Below are 18,270 nucleotides of genomic sequence, written 5' to 3'. Positions count from 1 at the left end.
GCTAAAAAGGGTTTAGTCTTAGGTTAAAATAGTTTCTAGGTTTTTAAAATGGTATTTTAAAGCTAAAAACTAGGTTAAAACATGGTTTATGCCGTCAGGTTGCGCAATCAGGTCGGGTCAACTATGCAGAAATTGCAGCGATGTCGCGACGTAGGGGTTCCATGTTACGACATCCCTAACAGTTTACCGTTGTCGCGACATCGGGGTTTGATGTCACAACAAACTCTTAAATTTTGGAAATTTGGGTAGACTGTCTTTTGCGTTGCGACATTTAGATGATTTTCTCAATCCTTTGCTACTGGACGCGGTGTTGTGACATGGAAGTTCCGTGTTGCGACACCAACTCTATTTTGAGGCAAATTTCTGCTCCCAAAGTGTTCTCGATTCCTATAAAATACAATGTGAATAAAAATTATAGTCTAAGTTAAGCAGATAGTTAAATTATACAATAATATACATAAAATTAGAGTTTAATTAAAATTGTCAAGTTTTGCTGCCAAATTCATCTGTTAGCTTGATTAGTGTTCCCAATGATGCTCTCTTTGTCTTTTTTCTATCAGTGTTTGTCCAGCGTCCATTAGGCCATTTCACCTTCTTGCACTGATCTCACTATTTAAACTTAGTTTTTTGACCTGCATTAATCATGAAAAATACTTCCACTGGCTCTGGGTTGTTAGGGATTTTTACAGATATTTTATAACATTGTCTCCCTAATCTCTTTCTATCTACCTCATCTTGTTGGTGACCACATTTAAAAATTTTAGTTTCACCACTGATCTTCATGGTTAATTCATTCTTTTCCATATCAATAGTAGATTTTGAAGTTGCTAAGAATGGTCTGCCTAACAAGATAGGTATCTCACGGTCTTCCTCAAAATTGAGTATCACAAAATCTGCTGAAATAATGAAGTTGTGCACTTTGACAAACACATTTTCCAATACTTCCTTTAGATGCATTGAAGATTATTTAGCTAATTGTAATGTGATTTGAGTGTTCTTGAGGTCTCCTAGCTCGACTTTTTCATATATAGATAAGGGCATTAAGTTTATGCTAGCTCCTAAATCACATAGGGCTTTAATAAAGTGAATATTCCCTATCTCTATGGGGATTGCAAAGCTTCTCAGGTCCTTAAGTTTTTGGGGGACCTGTCTAGATATAATCACACTACATGAGGCACTTATGTTAACTTACTCTCATATTTTAATTTTTAGGGACTTTTTCAATCAAATAAATAAGAGGCAAGTTAAATTTTAATGTTTTAAATAAGTTCAGGAAACTTACAAGTTCATATTCATCCCACTTTTGTTTCTCCTCCAACCATGAATGGAATGGTACTTTTACAAGTTTGAGTTCTTTAACTGGTCCATCTCTCGGCTGAATTACCGGCTTGGCTATATCCTCTGGTTTCGGTTCTTTGTCAACTTCTTGGGGGTCTTCTCGAACATCCTCAGCATTCTCTCTGGTTCCCTCATGTGTTAGGGTCCCTGGGCTACTCAGTACTTTACCCGAAAGGAGTGCAATTGCTTTCACATACTCCTTCCCTTCCCTTCGAGGATTATCTTCAGTATTACTAGGAATGCCAATGCAATTTGTCTCTTAATGTCTCCCATCATACTCATCAATTTACTCATCTAATCTTCTAATTTAGTCAATGTTTTTGTGGAATTGGTGCACTCAGATTGCACCAGTTTCACGTCTGTCCTTATTTACTACATTTCCTCATTGATCCGATCCAAGCGTTGGCCAAATACAATATGGTCATTTGGGTTGGCCCTTTCTTGAGGCTTTTTAAATAAGGAGGTTGATAATTAGCATTTTTAACTTGGTTAGGATTATTACCTGCTCCCTGGTTTCCACCCCATCTCAAGTTCAGGTGATTTCTCTATTTGGGATTATAAGTATTTGAATAAGGGTTTCCACCCATATTCCCAATGTTGTTCACATCCTCAATAGGATTATTGCTGTAATGGAAGAGAGGTTTGTTTCATCCATATATGGACGATACACTAGATGAGGACTCTATATGGTTGAGTCTGTCCACTATTTGTTGGAATCTATCATATTCTTAGACAGCTTTTACCGTAAATGGCTTCTGGCCATATCTGTAATGTTCTGTTGGTCACTGGCAGGAATTTATTTCCATATTCTCTATTAATTCATACGCATCATCGTATGTTCTATTTATTAGGGCTCCTCTTACGCTCCATCCAATCCTAATTGTGCGTGTGCATCCAACCCATTATACAACATTTGCAGTTGTAACCACTCAGGTAATCCATGGTGTGGGCATATTTGAATTAGCATTTTAACACGCTCCCAAGCTTCATAAAAATTTTCTCCTTTTAATTGTTTAAAAGTCACAATCTCCCTCCTTAGTTAGACTGGTTTACTAATAGGGAAGAACTTTTGTAAGAATTTTCCTGCAAGTTCATCCCATGTCATGATAAATCCTAGTGCCTACGAATCTAACCAAGAGAAAGCATTATGTATTAAGGAAAAGGGGAACAATCAAAGATGAATAGAATCATTGTGTCCTCCATCATTGTGCCTCTAATCTACAAATTATTTTGGATCATTGTTGGTTTGATCTCAAAATTATTAGCCATGATGGCTGGCCTTGTTATGCTTCCTTGAACCATCTCTAGACTTGGTAGTACATAGTCCCTTAGGGTTCTTTCGTTGCGCACCATAGGTTTATTTGCAGATGGCTATGTTGGTGGTGGTAGATCTTCTGCATTATTATTTTTAATTTTGTCAAATAGCGGGTTGTCTCATGGTGGTAAATTGCCTACAGTAGGCAGTTGGTTCTACTTCTGCTGTTGCTACTGCTGTTATTATCAACAATTCCTACGAGGTATTTTTTCTGGATCTGTGGTTGGCTCTATAGGTGCTCCCCTAGTACGAGTCATACACTAAACCAAAAAGAGAATACAAGATGTTAGAAATAATAAGAAAAATAAAATCTTATCGATAATGAAAAATTTCCTAATTATTTTATCAACTACAAAAATTAAAATCAATCTAGTGATGTTGCCAACAAGGCAATGACGCCAACAACTTGACCACCTCTGGACGTACCAACGTCCGGAGTAAAAATCCTATCGCAAGTATACGGGTCAAGTTGTAATATAGTTACAATGAAGTAGGTAAGTACTCCAAGGATCGTACCCAAGGTAATCGATCACTAAATTAATCCTATCCTAAGCACAAATAGAGCTAATTAGTACTTAAATAAATTATATTATGACAAAACATAAATAATTTTTTTTTGGTATTTTTATAAATAAAGAATAAAATAATATAAATGGAAAAACTTTGGGCAATTTGCTGTGGAAACTGAATTAGATCTGAGCATGGGTGACTAGCTCACTTCGGTAATCATAACTAACTGTTGCTTTAGGTTTTCTGTTCAATCAACTAGCCATTATCCTAGCAGGATCTCTCTATCTTCCACTAGAATAATGAGTCGGTAAGAACTACTTATCTCTCAACCTCATAGTCTAGACCGGTTCAGGGTTAAGGTGTTCACGGATAGGCCATACCAATTTTGGGTTAATTCCCACCTAGATGACTTCTTAGGGTCGCCAAGCCTAGGTTTAAGCTTTTCCTCTTCCAAATAGCTGATCCGCTAAGAAAAATTTGCACAACAATCAATTAAACCTACCTTCACTCACTAATCCACATAAGAGAATTAGTTCCTCATGAATCTCAAAAACATAATAAACATGATGCAAAAGATGAACATTAATAACAAATCAAGAGACAAAGGTTTAAGAGAATACTAAATTGTATTTAATTGAAGCACGAAATCACAAAAAGTTTATCAAGTTCCACAAATCAAATCCCCCGACAAATGCAAAACTGAAAATAACTTAAAGCTTAAGAAAAAAGGGAAAAACTAAAAAATGAAACTATAAAGAAAATTATACAGTATGAAAAACTGTTCATAACAAGTGTTAAATGAGCCTATTTATAGAGTTAGGGTTGTCGTCTTCCTCAACCCTAAGTCAATTGATGCTTTTGTGTTTAATATTTGATTGTGCAGACCACAATGCCCTTGGCTCGTAAGTATTTCTCGTATAGGATTGGTGTCACGACACCTTAGTGGTTGTGTCGCGACAATGAAGGTAGTCTTGGAATTCTTGCTTTCTGCTCCCTATGTTGCGGTATTAAACTCCCCGTGTTGCAACACAACGACCAATATTGAGTTGTTACGCCCTCTAATAGTCTTCTGCACACCCAGAAAGTGTATTAGCTCACCCTTAGGCCTCATTCGACCCCTAAGGTCAATAAAAGACGCAAATTACACTTTTTATTGAATGTAAACGAAACTAAGAAAACTTAATTAAAACATAATAAAAATGCTTATAATCAAGCTCCTTAAGTGCAAAAACTAGTTTAATCTGTTACACCGAAATACGACATATCATATATCAACCAAAATAATACATTCAAACCAGAGTAATATGCCTTGAATGGTACCTCAACATAATCAACCTAGTATACTTCATTTAACCATTTAAAACATCTTGAAATAACTCAAATATCAACCATAAAGACATACACCAAAGCTTACCAAATTAATTTAAGTGCAACACAAACCATCCATTTCTTTCACTACCATTTACCTACCAAACTCATCTCATGGTATAACACCTACTCACCATTTAAATCATTAAGCATACATACCAAACTACTCAACAAGATTACATTAACATGACCATTTCTATGATACAAACATATATATATACACATGATTCTCAAAATGCCAACAAAATCCAAAAGATAACTTAGCATAAACAAATGACTCCTTTGGTTAATGCCATTAATAACTAAAACATCACCAACACTTGAGTCCGAGATTGCCGTTGGATGCTGAAGTTGACAATCAAATCAAAAAGAACCTAACCTACGCATGAAAAATAAAATCGTACACTGAGTATAGCTTAATGATATTTCTATAATTTGAACATTAAAACATAATATATTTCATTCAAATGCATGAGTTAAAAGTAATTGGTAAGATGCAAATTATCATGTAAACTTTTACTATTTCTTATTTTCATTACCCGAATCTAACAAATGTCACTAGTATAAGGCATAACACTTCTATTTCATAACCATTTGAAATATTAAGCATTAAGCATTTCATTTCATCTCAATTTCCATCTCATAAATTCAAAGAATATAACCATCTTTAGTTCTATTCATTTCACATATCGCTATTCCAATTCCAATTTTTATTTCCTTATTAACCGGACTCGAACTCAGACGGATACATGGATCCAACTAACACACCAATTTGGCACCCTGTACTTGTTGGATAAATCCGAAAATAATAAGTTACACCCTGCACTGGATTATAAAAATTGACAATAGATGCACCAACACTGGTTTGTATAACTGACAAATGTGAGGCCCAACACTCTGATCTGTCGTAATTCAGTTTAGCAAATTAAACTAGTTTTCATATTTAAGGAGCTCAAATACAAGTAATTTCATTATGTTTTAGTTAGTTTTTATATTTTAGTTTTAATTCAATAAAAAGTGTAAATTCAGTCCTTTTATGACCCTAGGGGCCGAATAAGGCCTAAAGGTGAGCTAACAGACTCAGTGAGTGTGCAGGACATCATTCAAAGGCAAAATAACTCAAGGATGATTGTCATGTTATAACACATAAATCCTAAAGTCACAACATAGGGAGCATAATACAAGAATTTCAAGACTACCTTTAGTGTTGCGACATAGCCAAAGGATGTTGCAACACACCCCTGTAGCCAAACCTAGACCAAATTATATTGCCTTTGATGTCATGGCATAGGCATTAGGGTGTTGCGACACCAACCCTGTACAGGGACAATTATGAGCAAAGGGTGTTTTGGTCCGCACGATGAAAATTAACATAAAAAGTCAACAAACCTAGGGTGAAGATGACGACTACCCCTAATTCTATAAATAGGATCATTTAGCACTTTTTAGAGGGGAGTTTTCAGATTCTAAATTTTTCCTTGTAATTTAGTTTTTAGTTTTTCTTTCTTTTATTCTTTATATTTTTTTCAAGTTATTTCCATTCGTGTACTTCGGAGAGCTTGATTTGTAGATGCAATCAAAATATTGTGGATTTTTGCGATTTTATTAATCAAATACAATCAGGGTTCTCTTAAATCTTATTCATGATCTATTCTTTATGCATATCTTATTTATCAAATTTATTGTATTTATGGATTCCATGAGGAACTAATCTTCTTATGGGGGTTAGTGAGTGGAGGTGTGATTAACTAATTATTATGTAGGATTTTCTTAGTGGATCAGGTGTTCGGGAGAGGAATAATATAAACCTTAGGCTTGACAACCCTAGGAAGTCATTTAGGTGGGAATTAACCCAAAATTGTTATGGTTTATCCGTGAACACCTTAGCCCAGAATCAGTCTGATCTATAAGGTCGAGAAATAAGTAGTTCTTGCCGACTCATTAGTTTAGTGGAAGATTGAGAGATCTTGCTAGGGTAACAACTAGTTGATTTAATAAAAATTCGGAATAGGAGTTAGTTATGACCATCGTAGCGAGCTAATCACCCATGCCTAAATTTGATTGAGTTTAGATATTAGTTTTATGAAGTTCACACTTTTATGAAATTTTTATTTATTTATAAAAACCTAAAAATCTCTTATTTATGTTTATTCGTAATATAATTTATTTAGATTAATAATTAATTCTATTTGTGTTTAGGTTAACATTAGTTTCATACTCGCCTCCCTTGGGTACGATCCTCAGAGTACTCACCTACTTCATTGTAAAAACTATATTACAAACTGACCCGGATACTTGTGAACACCGCCTTATTCTTACATCTTTAGTTGCAATATACACACTCTAGGCGTTGGTACGTCTAGAGGCAGTCAAGTTGTTGGCCCAATTTCTATAGAGGCAACGCTAGTAGATTAATTTTAATTTTTGCATTTTTATAGAATAACTAGGAAATTTATAAATTCTAGATACAATTTTTTTACTTTATTTTCACTAAGCTATTTTATTTTCTTTTTGGTTTCAATGTACGACTCGTAGTCAGGGGACACCTATAGAGCTAGCCACTAATCTAGAAAGACAAATACATTGAAACCACCGACAATAACAACAACAACAGATGCAGAACCAACCACATGTTGGTTACCACCACCATGAAACAATCCCCTATTCAACAAAATTATCGAACTTAACATTCAAGACTTACCACCACCATCATTGCAATTACCGTTAAACCAGCATATGGCATGAGAAGAAAGAACCCTAAAGGATTACGCACTATCAAATCTAAATATGGTTCAAGGCAACATCACAAGACCAACCATTACAAAAAATAACTTCGAGATGAAACTGGCCATGATCTAGATGATTCAAAACAATTTACAGTTCAGAGGCATTATGACGGAGGACCCGAATCAACATCTAAAATGATTCCTTCAGCTTTGCGATACGTTTAAGTATAACGGGGTCATTAATGATGCTATTCGCCTTTAACAATTCCCCTTCTTCTTGATTGATAACGCGTTTACTTAGTTTGATATCGCAACATAGGAACTAGAGTACCGTGACACCGGCCCTGTACGAGAACAATTACGAGTGAAGGGCATTTTTGTCTACACAATGAAAATTAGCACTGAAACATCAGCAAACCTAGGGTTAAGGATGACGACTAACTCTAATTCTATAAATAGGCTCATTTAACACTTATTAGGGGGTTTTCATATTCTTAGTTTTTCCCTATAATTTAGTTTTCAGTTTTTCTTTCTTTTAGGCTTTAGATTTCTTTTCAAGTTATTTCCATTCATGTTCTTCAGAGAACTTGATTTGTAGACGCAATCAAACTATTGTGGATTTCTACAATTTCATCAATCAAATACAATCAGGATTCTCTTAAACCTTATTCTTGATCTATTCTTTATGCAAATCTTATTTATGAAGTTTATTGTGTTTATGGATTCCATGAGGAACTAATTCTCTTATGGGGGTTAGTGAGTGGAGGTGTGATTAATTATTTTTTATGTAGGGTTTTCTTAGCGGATCAACTATTGGGGAGAGAAAGAACGTAAACATTAGGCTTGAGGGTCGTATGAAGTCATTTAGGTGGGAAATAACCCAAAATTGGTATGGTCTATCTGTGAATACCTTAGCCCCAAACTGATTTGAACTATGGGGAGAGATAAGTAGTTCCTACCGACTCATTAGTTTAGTGGAATATCGAGATATCCTTCTAGGGTAACGACTAGTTAATTGAATAGAAATCGAAAATAGGAGTTACTTATGACCACCGAAGTGAGCTAATCACGCAGGCCTAAATTTGATTTAGTTTAGATATTAGTTTTATGAAGTTCACTCTTTTATGTAATTTTTATTTCTTTATTTATAAAAACCTAAAAAATCTTTTCTTTATGTTTATTCGTAATATAATTTATTTAGATTACTAATTAATTCTATTTGCCATTAGGTTAATAATAATTTAGTATTCACTTACTTCGTTGTAAAAAATATATTACAACTTGACCTGTATACTTGGGTACACCACCTCATTCTTACATCTTTGGTTGTAGTATTCACACTCGGGATGTTGGTGCGTTTGAAGGCGGTCACACTCCCTGATACGTAGTCATATGTCCTTGAACTCTTCCTATCGTATGAAATGCCAATTATACCCGACCCTATCTTAACAATTATTAGAGTAACAAGTTTCTCTCATTCATTTATAATCGATTCTCAATTTCCATATCATAGCCCCAATCAACCAATCAACAATTCTTATATTTTACAGCATACTCACCACAACATTAATACCATTTCATATTTAAAAATTGTACATAATATTTTTGAATCTATTCAATTCAGTCCTTATTACAAACAATTAATTCATATCTTTTCATTTCAACTCATTGAACCAATTACAACTCACCTTATAAACTTACTGATCTATCGTAATTCAGTGTAGCAGATTAAACTAATTTTCTTAAATACAAGAAATTTCATTTTAGTTTAATTATGTTTTCATAGTTTCATTTACATTCAATAAAAAGTGTGGTTTGAGTCTTCTATTGACCTTAGGGGCCGAATGAGGCCTAAGGGTGAGCTAACATACGTAGTGAGTGTGTAGGATACCATCAGAGGGCGTACAAACTCAATACTGGTTACTGTGTTGCAACACGGGGAGTTTAATGTAACAACATAGGGAGCAAAGTACAAGAATTCCAAGACGGCCTTCGGTGTTGTGACACAGCCAAGGGATTTCGTGAGCATACTGCCTTCGATGTCGCGTCATCGGTCTTGTACAAGAAACACTTATGAGCCAGAGGCTTTTTAATCTTCACAATTAAATGTTTAATACGAGAGCATCAATTAACCTAGGGTTGAGGAGGACAACCCTAAATCTATAAATAGGCTTATTTAACACTTGTTATGAACATTTTTCATACTTTAGAATTTTCTTTGTACTTTCAGTTTTTAGTATTTCCCTTTTTTTTAGGTTTTAGGTTACTTCTCGTTTTTATCTTTGTGTTTGTCGAGAGATCTAACTTGTAGACTCGACCAACTCTTTTGTGGATTCTACACTGTATTCAAATACAATTTAGGATTCTCTTAAACCCTTTCTCTTGATTTATTATTCATGTTTATCTTTTACATCAAGTTTATTGTGTTTATGAAATCCATGAGAAACTAATCCTCTTATAAGAGATTAGCGAGTGGAGGTATGACTAATTAATTGTCGTGTAAGGTTTTCTTAGCAGGTCAGCTGGTTTGGAAAGGAAGAAGTTAAACCATAGGTTTGACAATCCTAATAAGTCATTTAGGTGAGAATTAACCCAAAATTGGTATGGCCTATCTGTGAATACCTTAAACTCGAACCGGTCTGGACTATGAGGTCGAGAGATAAGTAGTTCTTGCTGTCTCATCATTTTAGTGGAAGATTAAGAGATCCTGCTAGGGTGATGACTAGTTGATCGAATAGAAACCTGAAGCAAAAGTGTAACACCCCAAACTCGGCCTAGACGTTATGGTTGAATCTGGCGATGTCACATGGAAAGGAATTTGAAGACAAGATTGTCGAGTTTAAAAACCGTTACAGTAAGTTAGCTTTTATTTAATTCGAAAAAAAAAACTAGTTGATTTGCTTTAAAAATTGTCTCTTAGCGGAAGCTTTTGTAACCAATTAATTTACGGAAAATCGTTTCTATTTACGAAAAACCTTAGTTTTTAGGAAAAAACTGTGTTTTGTGGAGTTGCAATTTTTTAAAAAATCCATAAAAAACAGTATAAAGTCTCAAATTTAAAGCCAACCAGTCCATAGTCCAGAAGATACATCAGAAATCCCAAATAAGAAATAAATTCTAGGCATTAATGGAAAAGAGTCTAAAATTTACGTGTGGCCACCGCCGAGTCCTCCGCTGCATTGACTCGTCAAGTCTGGGGATTACCTGTACAGATTAAACAGAGAAAGGGTGAGTTTTCGCAAACTCAGTGTGTAATCCCCACAGAAAACATGCATACAAATAATCAATAGAATTCAAATAGATATAGCCTGGGGCCCGTACCCATCACAGAATTAGTTTGGGCCTCAGCCCATTCAGATACTGTAACACCCATTACCCAAGACCGTTTCCGGAGTCAAGCACGAGGCATTACTTGACTTAACTTACTAGTTTAAGGCATAAAAATTTGCTTTTAAAATTAATTTCACTATTCACAACAAAGCTGTCCACCTGCGCAGCAGTTACTAAATTAATTATAGCTTGAGGTACAAAACTCAAAATTTAGAGCAGTAAATTTTTCTTGAAACTAAACTCATATGTCTTTGTACCATAAAATTTTCAGAATTTTTGGTTCAGCCAATTAGTATAGTTTATTAGTTAAACTCTCTCCTATTTCACTGATTAACTGTCCTGACCTCTCATCACTAAAATTTAATTATCTCATTGAACAGACTTTATATGGTGTTCTCACTTGTTTCTAGAGAAAATATAATCAATAAGGAATCTAGAAATATAAATTACAAGTTATAAATATTTTTTTACAATTTTTAATGATTTTCCAAATTCAGAATAGGGGATTCAGAAAACCACTTTGACCTTGTCTAACTAAAATGAAAATATCTCAGAATATATAATTCCTTTTCTACACTGTTATTTTTCTATGAAAATATACTCAATAATCTTTAATTCTATATCTCATCCACCCTCTAATTCATTTTCTACTATGCTTGGTGATTTTTCAAAATCACGTCACTATTGATGTTTCAAAACTGATTCACTGCTAATTTTTACTTTTTCATTATTTCTATGCATAATTTATCACCTACACTTTTATAACAACAAACACCTTCATACTTAGTCATTTTAATAACTATTTATCATCAAATATTTACATATCATCTTTTGGTCATAATTTAATAATATACAATCGAAATGACTAAGTCCTTATACATGCCATAGCTCAAAACATTTATCGTCTTAAAATACCAAGTTGTGGTGGTTGATAGTGTGAACGCTCTCCGACATTTTCAAGATCCCGACTGTGCTTGATAATACCATATGAAAGAATAAGAAATAAAAGAAGTAAGCATAAATCTTAGTAAGTTTACAAGTAAATAAATAACAACATTTAACACAAATAATGATATGCAAGTATCATGTTCTTAAGTTTCCTCTTTACTTACTCTCATTTACTTGTTTATTTACTTACCTATTTAGATAGATTAAGATTACAACTTACTCTTCTCTTGCTGAAATATTGGTTCTCACTGATATCATAACATATTCTTAACTCTTATAACTCATTTGAAGTTGCTAATTATACTTTTACTTGAACTTCCATAGAACATAATATGTTTTCTAGCCCGTTGAGCCACATTGGAATATTAAGGATACTTGGGTCTCATATCTGATGATAACATGCCAAAGCCATGTCCCAGACATGGTCTTACATGAGATGTTTTTTGTACTGCCAATGCCATATCCCAGATATGGTCTTACATGAGAGTTCTCATATCGGTGCCCATGCCATGTCCGAGACATGGTCTTACGGGGGACCTCTCATCTCGGTGCCAACGCCATGTCCCAGACATGGTCTTACATAGGACCTCTTATCTTGGTGCCAACGCCATGTCCCAGACATGGTCTTACATGGGACCTCTTGTCTCGGTGCCAACGCCATGTCCCAGACATGGTCTTACATGGGACCTCTTTACCCAAATGTCATGACATTTGTATCCGATACATTCCTTATGTTTCAACGGGACTTTTTAACACTGATTCTCTCCCATCTCATACTTGAGTCAACATTAAATAAATTCATGAAATAAATATATAATTTCTAGAAAATAAAAACATTAATAATAATTATTACAATATTGTATTTATTTACCGTAAACTTACCTAGGTACAAAAAATGTGATCAAATCTAACACTTTAGTCCTCAATCTTTTTATTTCCACGGTCTAGCTCCAGATTTCTTTATTCTTGATCTATAATAGCAAATTTAGCTTATTTAATACTCACATTCATCAAAACAGTCCTTGATTCAATTTTGGCAAAATTACAATTTTGCCTCTAAACTTTTACATAATTACACTTTTGCCCCAAAGCTCGGAAATTAAACTTCATATCTTATTCTTATGTTTTATAACATGCTGAACATTTTTCCCTTCTATGACAACATCAAATTGTTACTCTAACACTTACTTATGAACATTAGGTATTTTACCGATTTTGTCATTTTACTCGTTTTCACTTAAAATCGACTAGCAAAGTTGTTTAACATAATTTCTAGCTTCATATTCTATCATTAAACATCAAAATAAATGTATTTCACCTATGTTTATTTTTCCAAATATAAACCCTAGGTTAAATTATTGATAGAATAAGCTAAATTAAGCTACCGGGATTCCAAAAACGTAATGAACATTAAAAACGGGTCTTGGAATCACTTACTATGAGCTTGAGAAAGTGAAGAAACCCTAGCTATGACATCTTTCAAATTTGGTAGCAAGCAAAGATGATGAACACAAAATTTTCACATCTTTTTCCCTTTTTAATTCATTTATTTACTAAATGACTAAAATGCCCTTACTAAAAAATCCTATTTCACTTATCTCATGTCCATTTTTGTCCATCACTAACTAATGGTCTAATTACCATATAAGGACCCCTAATTTATAGTTCCATAACAATTAAATACCTTTAACATATAAAACTCAACTGTTTCACTTTTTACAATTTAGTCCTTTTGACTAAATTGAGTGCCCAAACATCGAAATTTTCACGAAATCATTCCGTGAAATTGTAGGCCATAAAAATATAGTAGAAATAATTTTTTTCTCATTGGATTTGTGGTCCCGAAACCACTATTCCGACTAGGCCCAAAATCGGGATGTTACATTTCTCCCCCCTTTTAGGGATTTTCGTCCTCGAAAATCTTACTTGTGAAAAGATTTGGGTACTGTTTTCGCATAGTCTCTTCAGGCTCCCATGTAGCCTCATCAGCCCCATGCCTATTCCATAACAGCTTCACAAGTGCAATACTTTTGTTCCTTAGTTGATTGATCTCTCTATCTAAAATTTTTACCTGTTCTTCAACATAAGTCATGTATGGCTGAATCTCAACCTCTTTCGGTGAAATCACCTGTGACGGATCGAAACGATAACGACGTAACATAGATATATGGAATACATTATGAATCTTCTCTAACTCAGTTGGCAAAGCTAATCGATATGCTAAGGGCCCAATTCTTTCAGTCACCTTGAACGGTCCAATAAAACATGGACTTAGTTTGCCTTTCTTACCAAATCTGAAAATTTTCTTCCACGGGGATACTTTCAAAAACACTTTGTCACCAACTTGATACTCTATCTCTTTTCTTTTTAAATCTGCATAAGACTTCTATCTATTTGAAGCTGCTTTTAAACAATCTCTGATAGCTTTTACTTTCTCTTCCGTTTCTTTGACTAAATCAACCCCGTAAATCTGATTTTCCTTAAGTTCTGTCCAATACAAAGGCATACGACACTTACGTCCATACAAAGCTTCATAAGGAGCCATCTTCAAACTCGAATGATAACTATTATTATAATCAAACTCTACCAACGGTAAATATTTCTCCCAACTGCCTTGAAATTCTAAAACACAACATCTGAGCATATCTTCAAGTAACTGAATAACTCTCTCTGACTGACCATCGGTCTGAGGATGAAAAGCTGTATTGAAATTTAACTTTTTACCCAAAGCTTCCTACAATTTCCTCCAAAACCACGATGTAAATCTCAGATCTCTGTCTGAAATAATCGATAACGGTACCCCATGTAGTCTGACTATCTCTGAAACATACAATTCAGCCAACTTGTCAAGTGAATAATCCATACGAATCGGAATAAAATGAGCTGAGTTCGTTAATTTATCAATCACAACTCATACTGCATCTTTCTTTTTCGGTGTCAATGGCAACCCTGCTACAAAATCCATGGTAACTCGGTCCCATTTCCAATCAGGAACTAACACAGGCTGCAATAAACCTGAAGGTACCTGATGTTCAGCCTTCACCTGTTGACAGATCAAGCATCTAGAAGCAAATTTTGAAATATCTCTTTTCATTCCTGCCCACCAGTACATTTTCTTTAGATCATTATACATCTTTGTACTACCTAGATGAATAGACAAAGAACTGCTATGTGCTTCCTGTGAGATCTTCTGAATAAGCTCATCATTCTTTGGCACACATACTCTATCTTTAAACATCAAACAACCGTTAGAACCAATTTGAAAATCTAACTCTACAACCGTTTCGCATTGAGCTCTTTTAACTTGCAACTCACTGTCATTTTTCTGAGCTTCATAAATTTCTTCAAGAAATATCGATTTAGCCCTCAACTCAGCTAAAATGGAACCGTCATCTAATAAAGCCAAACTGGTATTTAAAGCTCTCAATGCAAATAAATATTTTCTACTCAAGGCATCAGCAACAACATTTTTCTTACCCGGGTGGTAGTCGATCACTAACTCATAATCTTTAATCAACTCTAGCCATCTTCTTTTCCTCAAGTTCAAATCTTTTTGAGTCATCAAGTATTTCAAGTTTTTATGATCAGTAAATATTCGGCACACCATACAAATGATGTCTTCAAATCTTCAACGCAAATACAATAGCAGCCAGCTCTAAGTCATGTACAGATAGTTTTTCTCATGTGGCTTTAACTGTCTCGAAGCATATGCGATGACTTTATCTTCTTGCACAAGTGCACAACCCAATCCCTTCAAGGATGCATCACTGTAAATTACAAATTCTTTACCCGGTTCTGGTTGTACTGAAATAGGAGCTTCAGTCAATAGTGCCTTTAACTTGTCAAAACTCTACTGACACTTTTCAGTCCATTCAAACTTGACATCTTTCTGCAACAACATTATTAATGGGGTAGCTATTATGGAAAATCCCTTTACAAATCATCGGTAATAACCAGCTAATCCAAGAAAGCTTCTGACCTCTGATACATTTTTAGAAGGCTTCCAATTAATAATTGCTGAAATTTTACTTGGATCAACTTTAATACCACCGCCTGACACAATGTGTCCAAGGAATCCAACTTCCCGAAGCTAGAACTCACTTTTAATAAACTTGGCATAAAGCTCATTATCTCTCAAAATCTATAAAACGGTTCTCAAATGCTCAGCATGTTCAATATCATCAAGAGAATAAATTAGAATATCATCAATGAACACAACTACAAATTTATCTAAGTAAGGTCTAAAAATTCGATTCATTAAGTCCATAAAAACAGTAAGAGCATTAGTCAATCCAAATGGCATCACAAGAAACTCATAGTGACCATACCTAGTTCGAAAAGTAGTCTTCGAAACATCTGACTCTTTAACCCTCAACTGATAATAACTGGATCTCTAGTCTATCTTAGAAAACACAGTAGCTCCTTTCAACTGGTCAAACAGATCATTAATTTTAGGCAGTGGATATTTGTTCTTTATAGTTACCTTATTAAGCTGCCGGTAATCTATGCATAATCTCATTGATCCGTCTTTCTTTTTCACAAAAAGCATTGGTGCGCCCCACGGAGAACAACTAGGCCTTGCGAAACCTTTATCAGTTAATTCCTGCAATTGAGCTTTCAATTCTTTCAATTCCAATGGGGCCATTCTATAAGGAGCAATAGAAATAGGAGTTGTACCTGGAATCAACTCAATACCAAATTCAACTTCTCTAATAGGAGGCAAACCTGACAATTCTTCTAGAAACACATCGGAAAACTCTTAAACTATTGGCATTGATTCAATTTTCAACTCTGGATCTTTAGTATTCAATACAAAAGCAAGATAAGCTTCATACCCTTTTCTCAAACATTTCTGAGCAGACATAACAGGAATCATGGCAAGAGAACTATTTGACTCATCTGCCTTTTCTTCGAGTCTTGAACTTCAATTTTAGCTTTGCCCTTTTCTTTTTCTTTTAACAAATCCTCTACTTTACAAGCTCTCTCAACCAGAACAACAAACTCTCTAATTTCTAAAACACCCACTGACAGTCGAATATCATCATTAAGCCCGTCTTCAAATCTCTTGCACATGTTAGCTTCTATAGATACACACTCTCGAGCATACTTACAGAGTCTGACAAATTCACGTTCATACTCAGTAACATTCATCTTACCCTACTTTAAGTCAAGGAACTCTTTTCTTTTCTGGTCAATAAACCGCTGACTGATATACTTTTTATGGAACTCCTCCGAAAAGAAATCCCAAGTAACCCTCTCACTAGGTACCACTAACACAAGAGTCTTCTACCAATGATAAGTCGAATCTCTGAGAAGTGAGACAACACACTTCATACATTCTTCAGGTGTACAAGATAATTCATCAAAAACTTTGATAGTATTCTCGAGCCAAAATTTTGCTTTCTCTGCATCATCGTCTTTAGTGGCCTTTCCCTGATAACTATACCTGCAACTGGAGAAGCTACATGGGGAACCTGAGAATCATGAGGGGGTGGAGGTCTAACAGCCCCTTCTCCCTGACTAATTGAAATGAGCCTGTCACTAACATTAACATCTGGTGGTGCCGTCCCTTCTATGGGAGCGGGCACATTAATTTCTACATCACCTGTACCAGCTCTTTCGGGATCCATAACTATAAAAGAAAACATTTCAAAAACGTTAGGAGTCGTCACACTATCAAAATATATAAGTATGGCATGTATAGCTAGACTCTTACTCATACTGAATATTCTGAGAACCGACTAAACCTACTCTAATACCAAAAAATGTAACGCCCCTTACCTGAGACCGTTGCCGGAGTCGAGCATGAGGCATTACTTGACTTAACTTACTACTTTAAGGCATAAAAATTTGCTTTTAAAATTAATTTCAGTATTCACAACAAAGCTATCCACCTGCGCAACAGTTACTAAATTAATTATAACTAGAGGTACGAAACTCAAAATTTAGATCCGTAAATTTTCCATAAAACTAAACGTATATTTATTTTTACCATAAATTTTTCAGAATTTTTGGTTCAGCCAATTAGTATAGTTTATTAGTTAAAGTCTCCCATGTTTCACTGATCGACTGTTATGACCTCTCATCACTAAAATTTAATTATCTCATTGTACAGGCTTCATATGGTGTTCTCACTTGTTTTTAGAGAAAATATACTCAATAAGGAATCTATAAATATAAATTAAAACTCATAACTATTTTTGTACAATTTTTAATGATTTTCCAAATTCAAAAAAAGGGATTCCGAAAACCACTTTGACCTTGTCTAACTAAAATGAAAATATCTCAGAATATATAATTCCTTTGTCTACACTGTTATTTTTCTATGAAAATAGACTCAATAAGGTTTAATTATATGTCTTATCCACTCTCTAATTCATTTTATACTATCCTTTGTGATTTTTCAAAATCTCGTCACTACTGTTGTCTCAAAACTGATTCACTGCCAATTTTTACTTTTTCATGATTTCTATGCATAATTTATCACCTAGACTTTTATAACAACAAACACCTTCATACTTAGCCATTTTAATAACTATTCATCATCAAATATTTACATATCATCTTTTGGTCATAATGTAAGAATATGCAATTAAAATGACTAAGTCCCTATACATGCCATAGCTCGAAACATTTATCGTCTTAAAATACAGAGTTGTGGTGGTTGATAGTGTGAACGCTCTCCGACGTCTTCAAGATCCCGACTATGCTTGATAATACCATATGAAAGAGTAA

At 34.5% G+C, this 18,270-nt stretch overlaps 1 non-coding gene across 1 annotated transcript; it reads left to right on the top strand.

The window, feature by feature from the left end:
- Window positions 1-2,273: 2,273 nt before the first annotated feature.
- On the top strand, window positions 2,274-2,380 carry LOC121219642 (small nucleolar RNA R71). Its single transcript, XR_005916532.1, has one exon. It is a non-coding gene; the product is annotated as a small nucleolar RNA R71 (small nucleolar RNA).
- The last annotated feature ends 15,890 nt before the right edge of the window (window positions 2,381-18,270 follow it).

This window comes from Gossypium hirsutum, chromosome D07 (assembly GCF_007990345.1).
Source record: "Gossypium hirsutum isolate 1008001.06 chromosome D07, Gossypium_hirsutum_v2.1, whole genome shotgun sequence".
Classification (NCBI taxonomy): domain Eukaryota; kingdom Viridiplantae; phylum Streptophyta; class Magnoliopsida; order Malvales; family Malvaceae; genus Gossypium; species Gossypium hirsutum.
The sequence above is the reverse complement of the archived record's forward strand: the minus strand, read 5'-3'. Positions and strand labels throughout refer to the sequence as shown.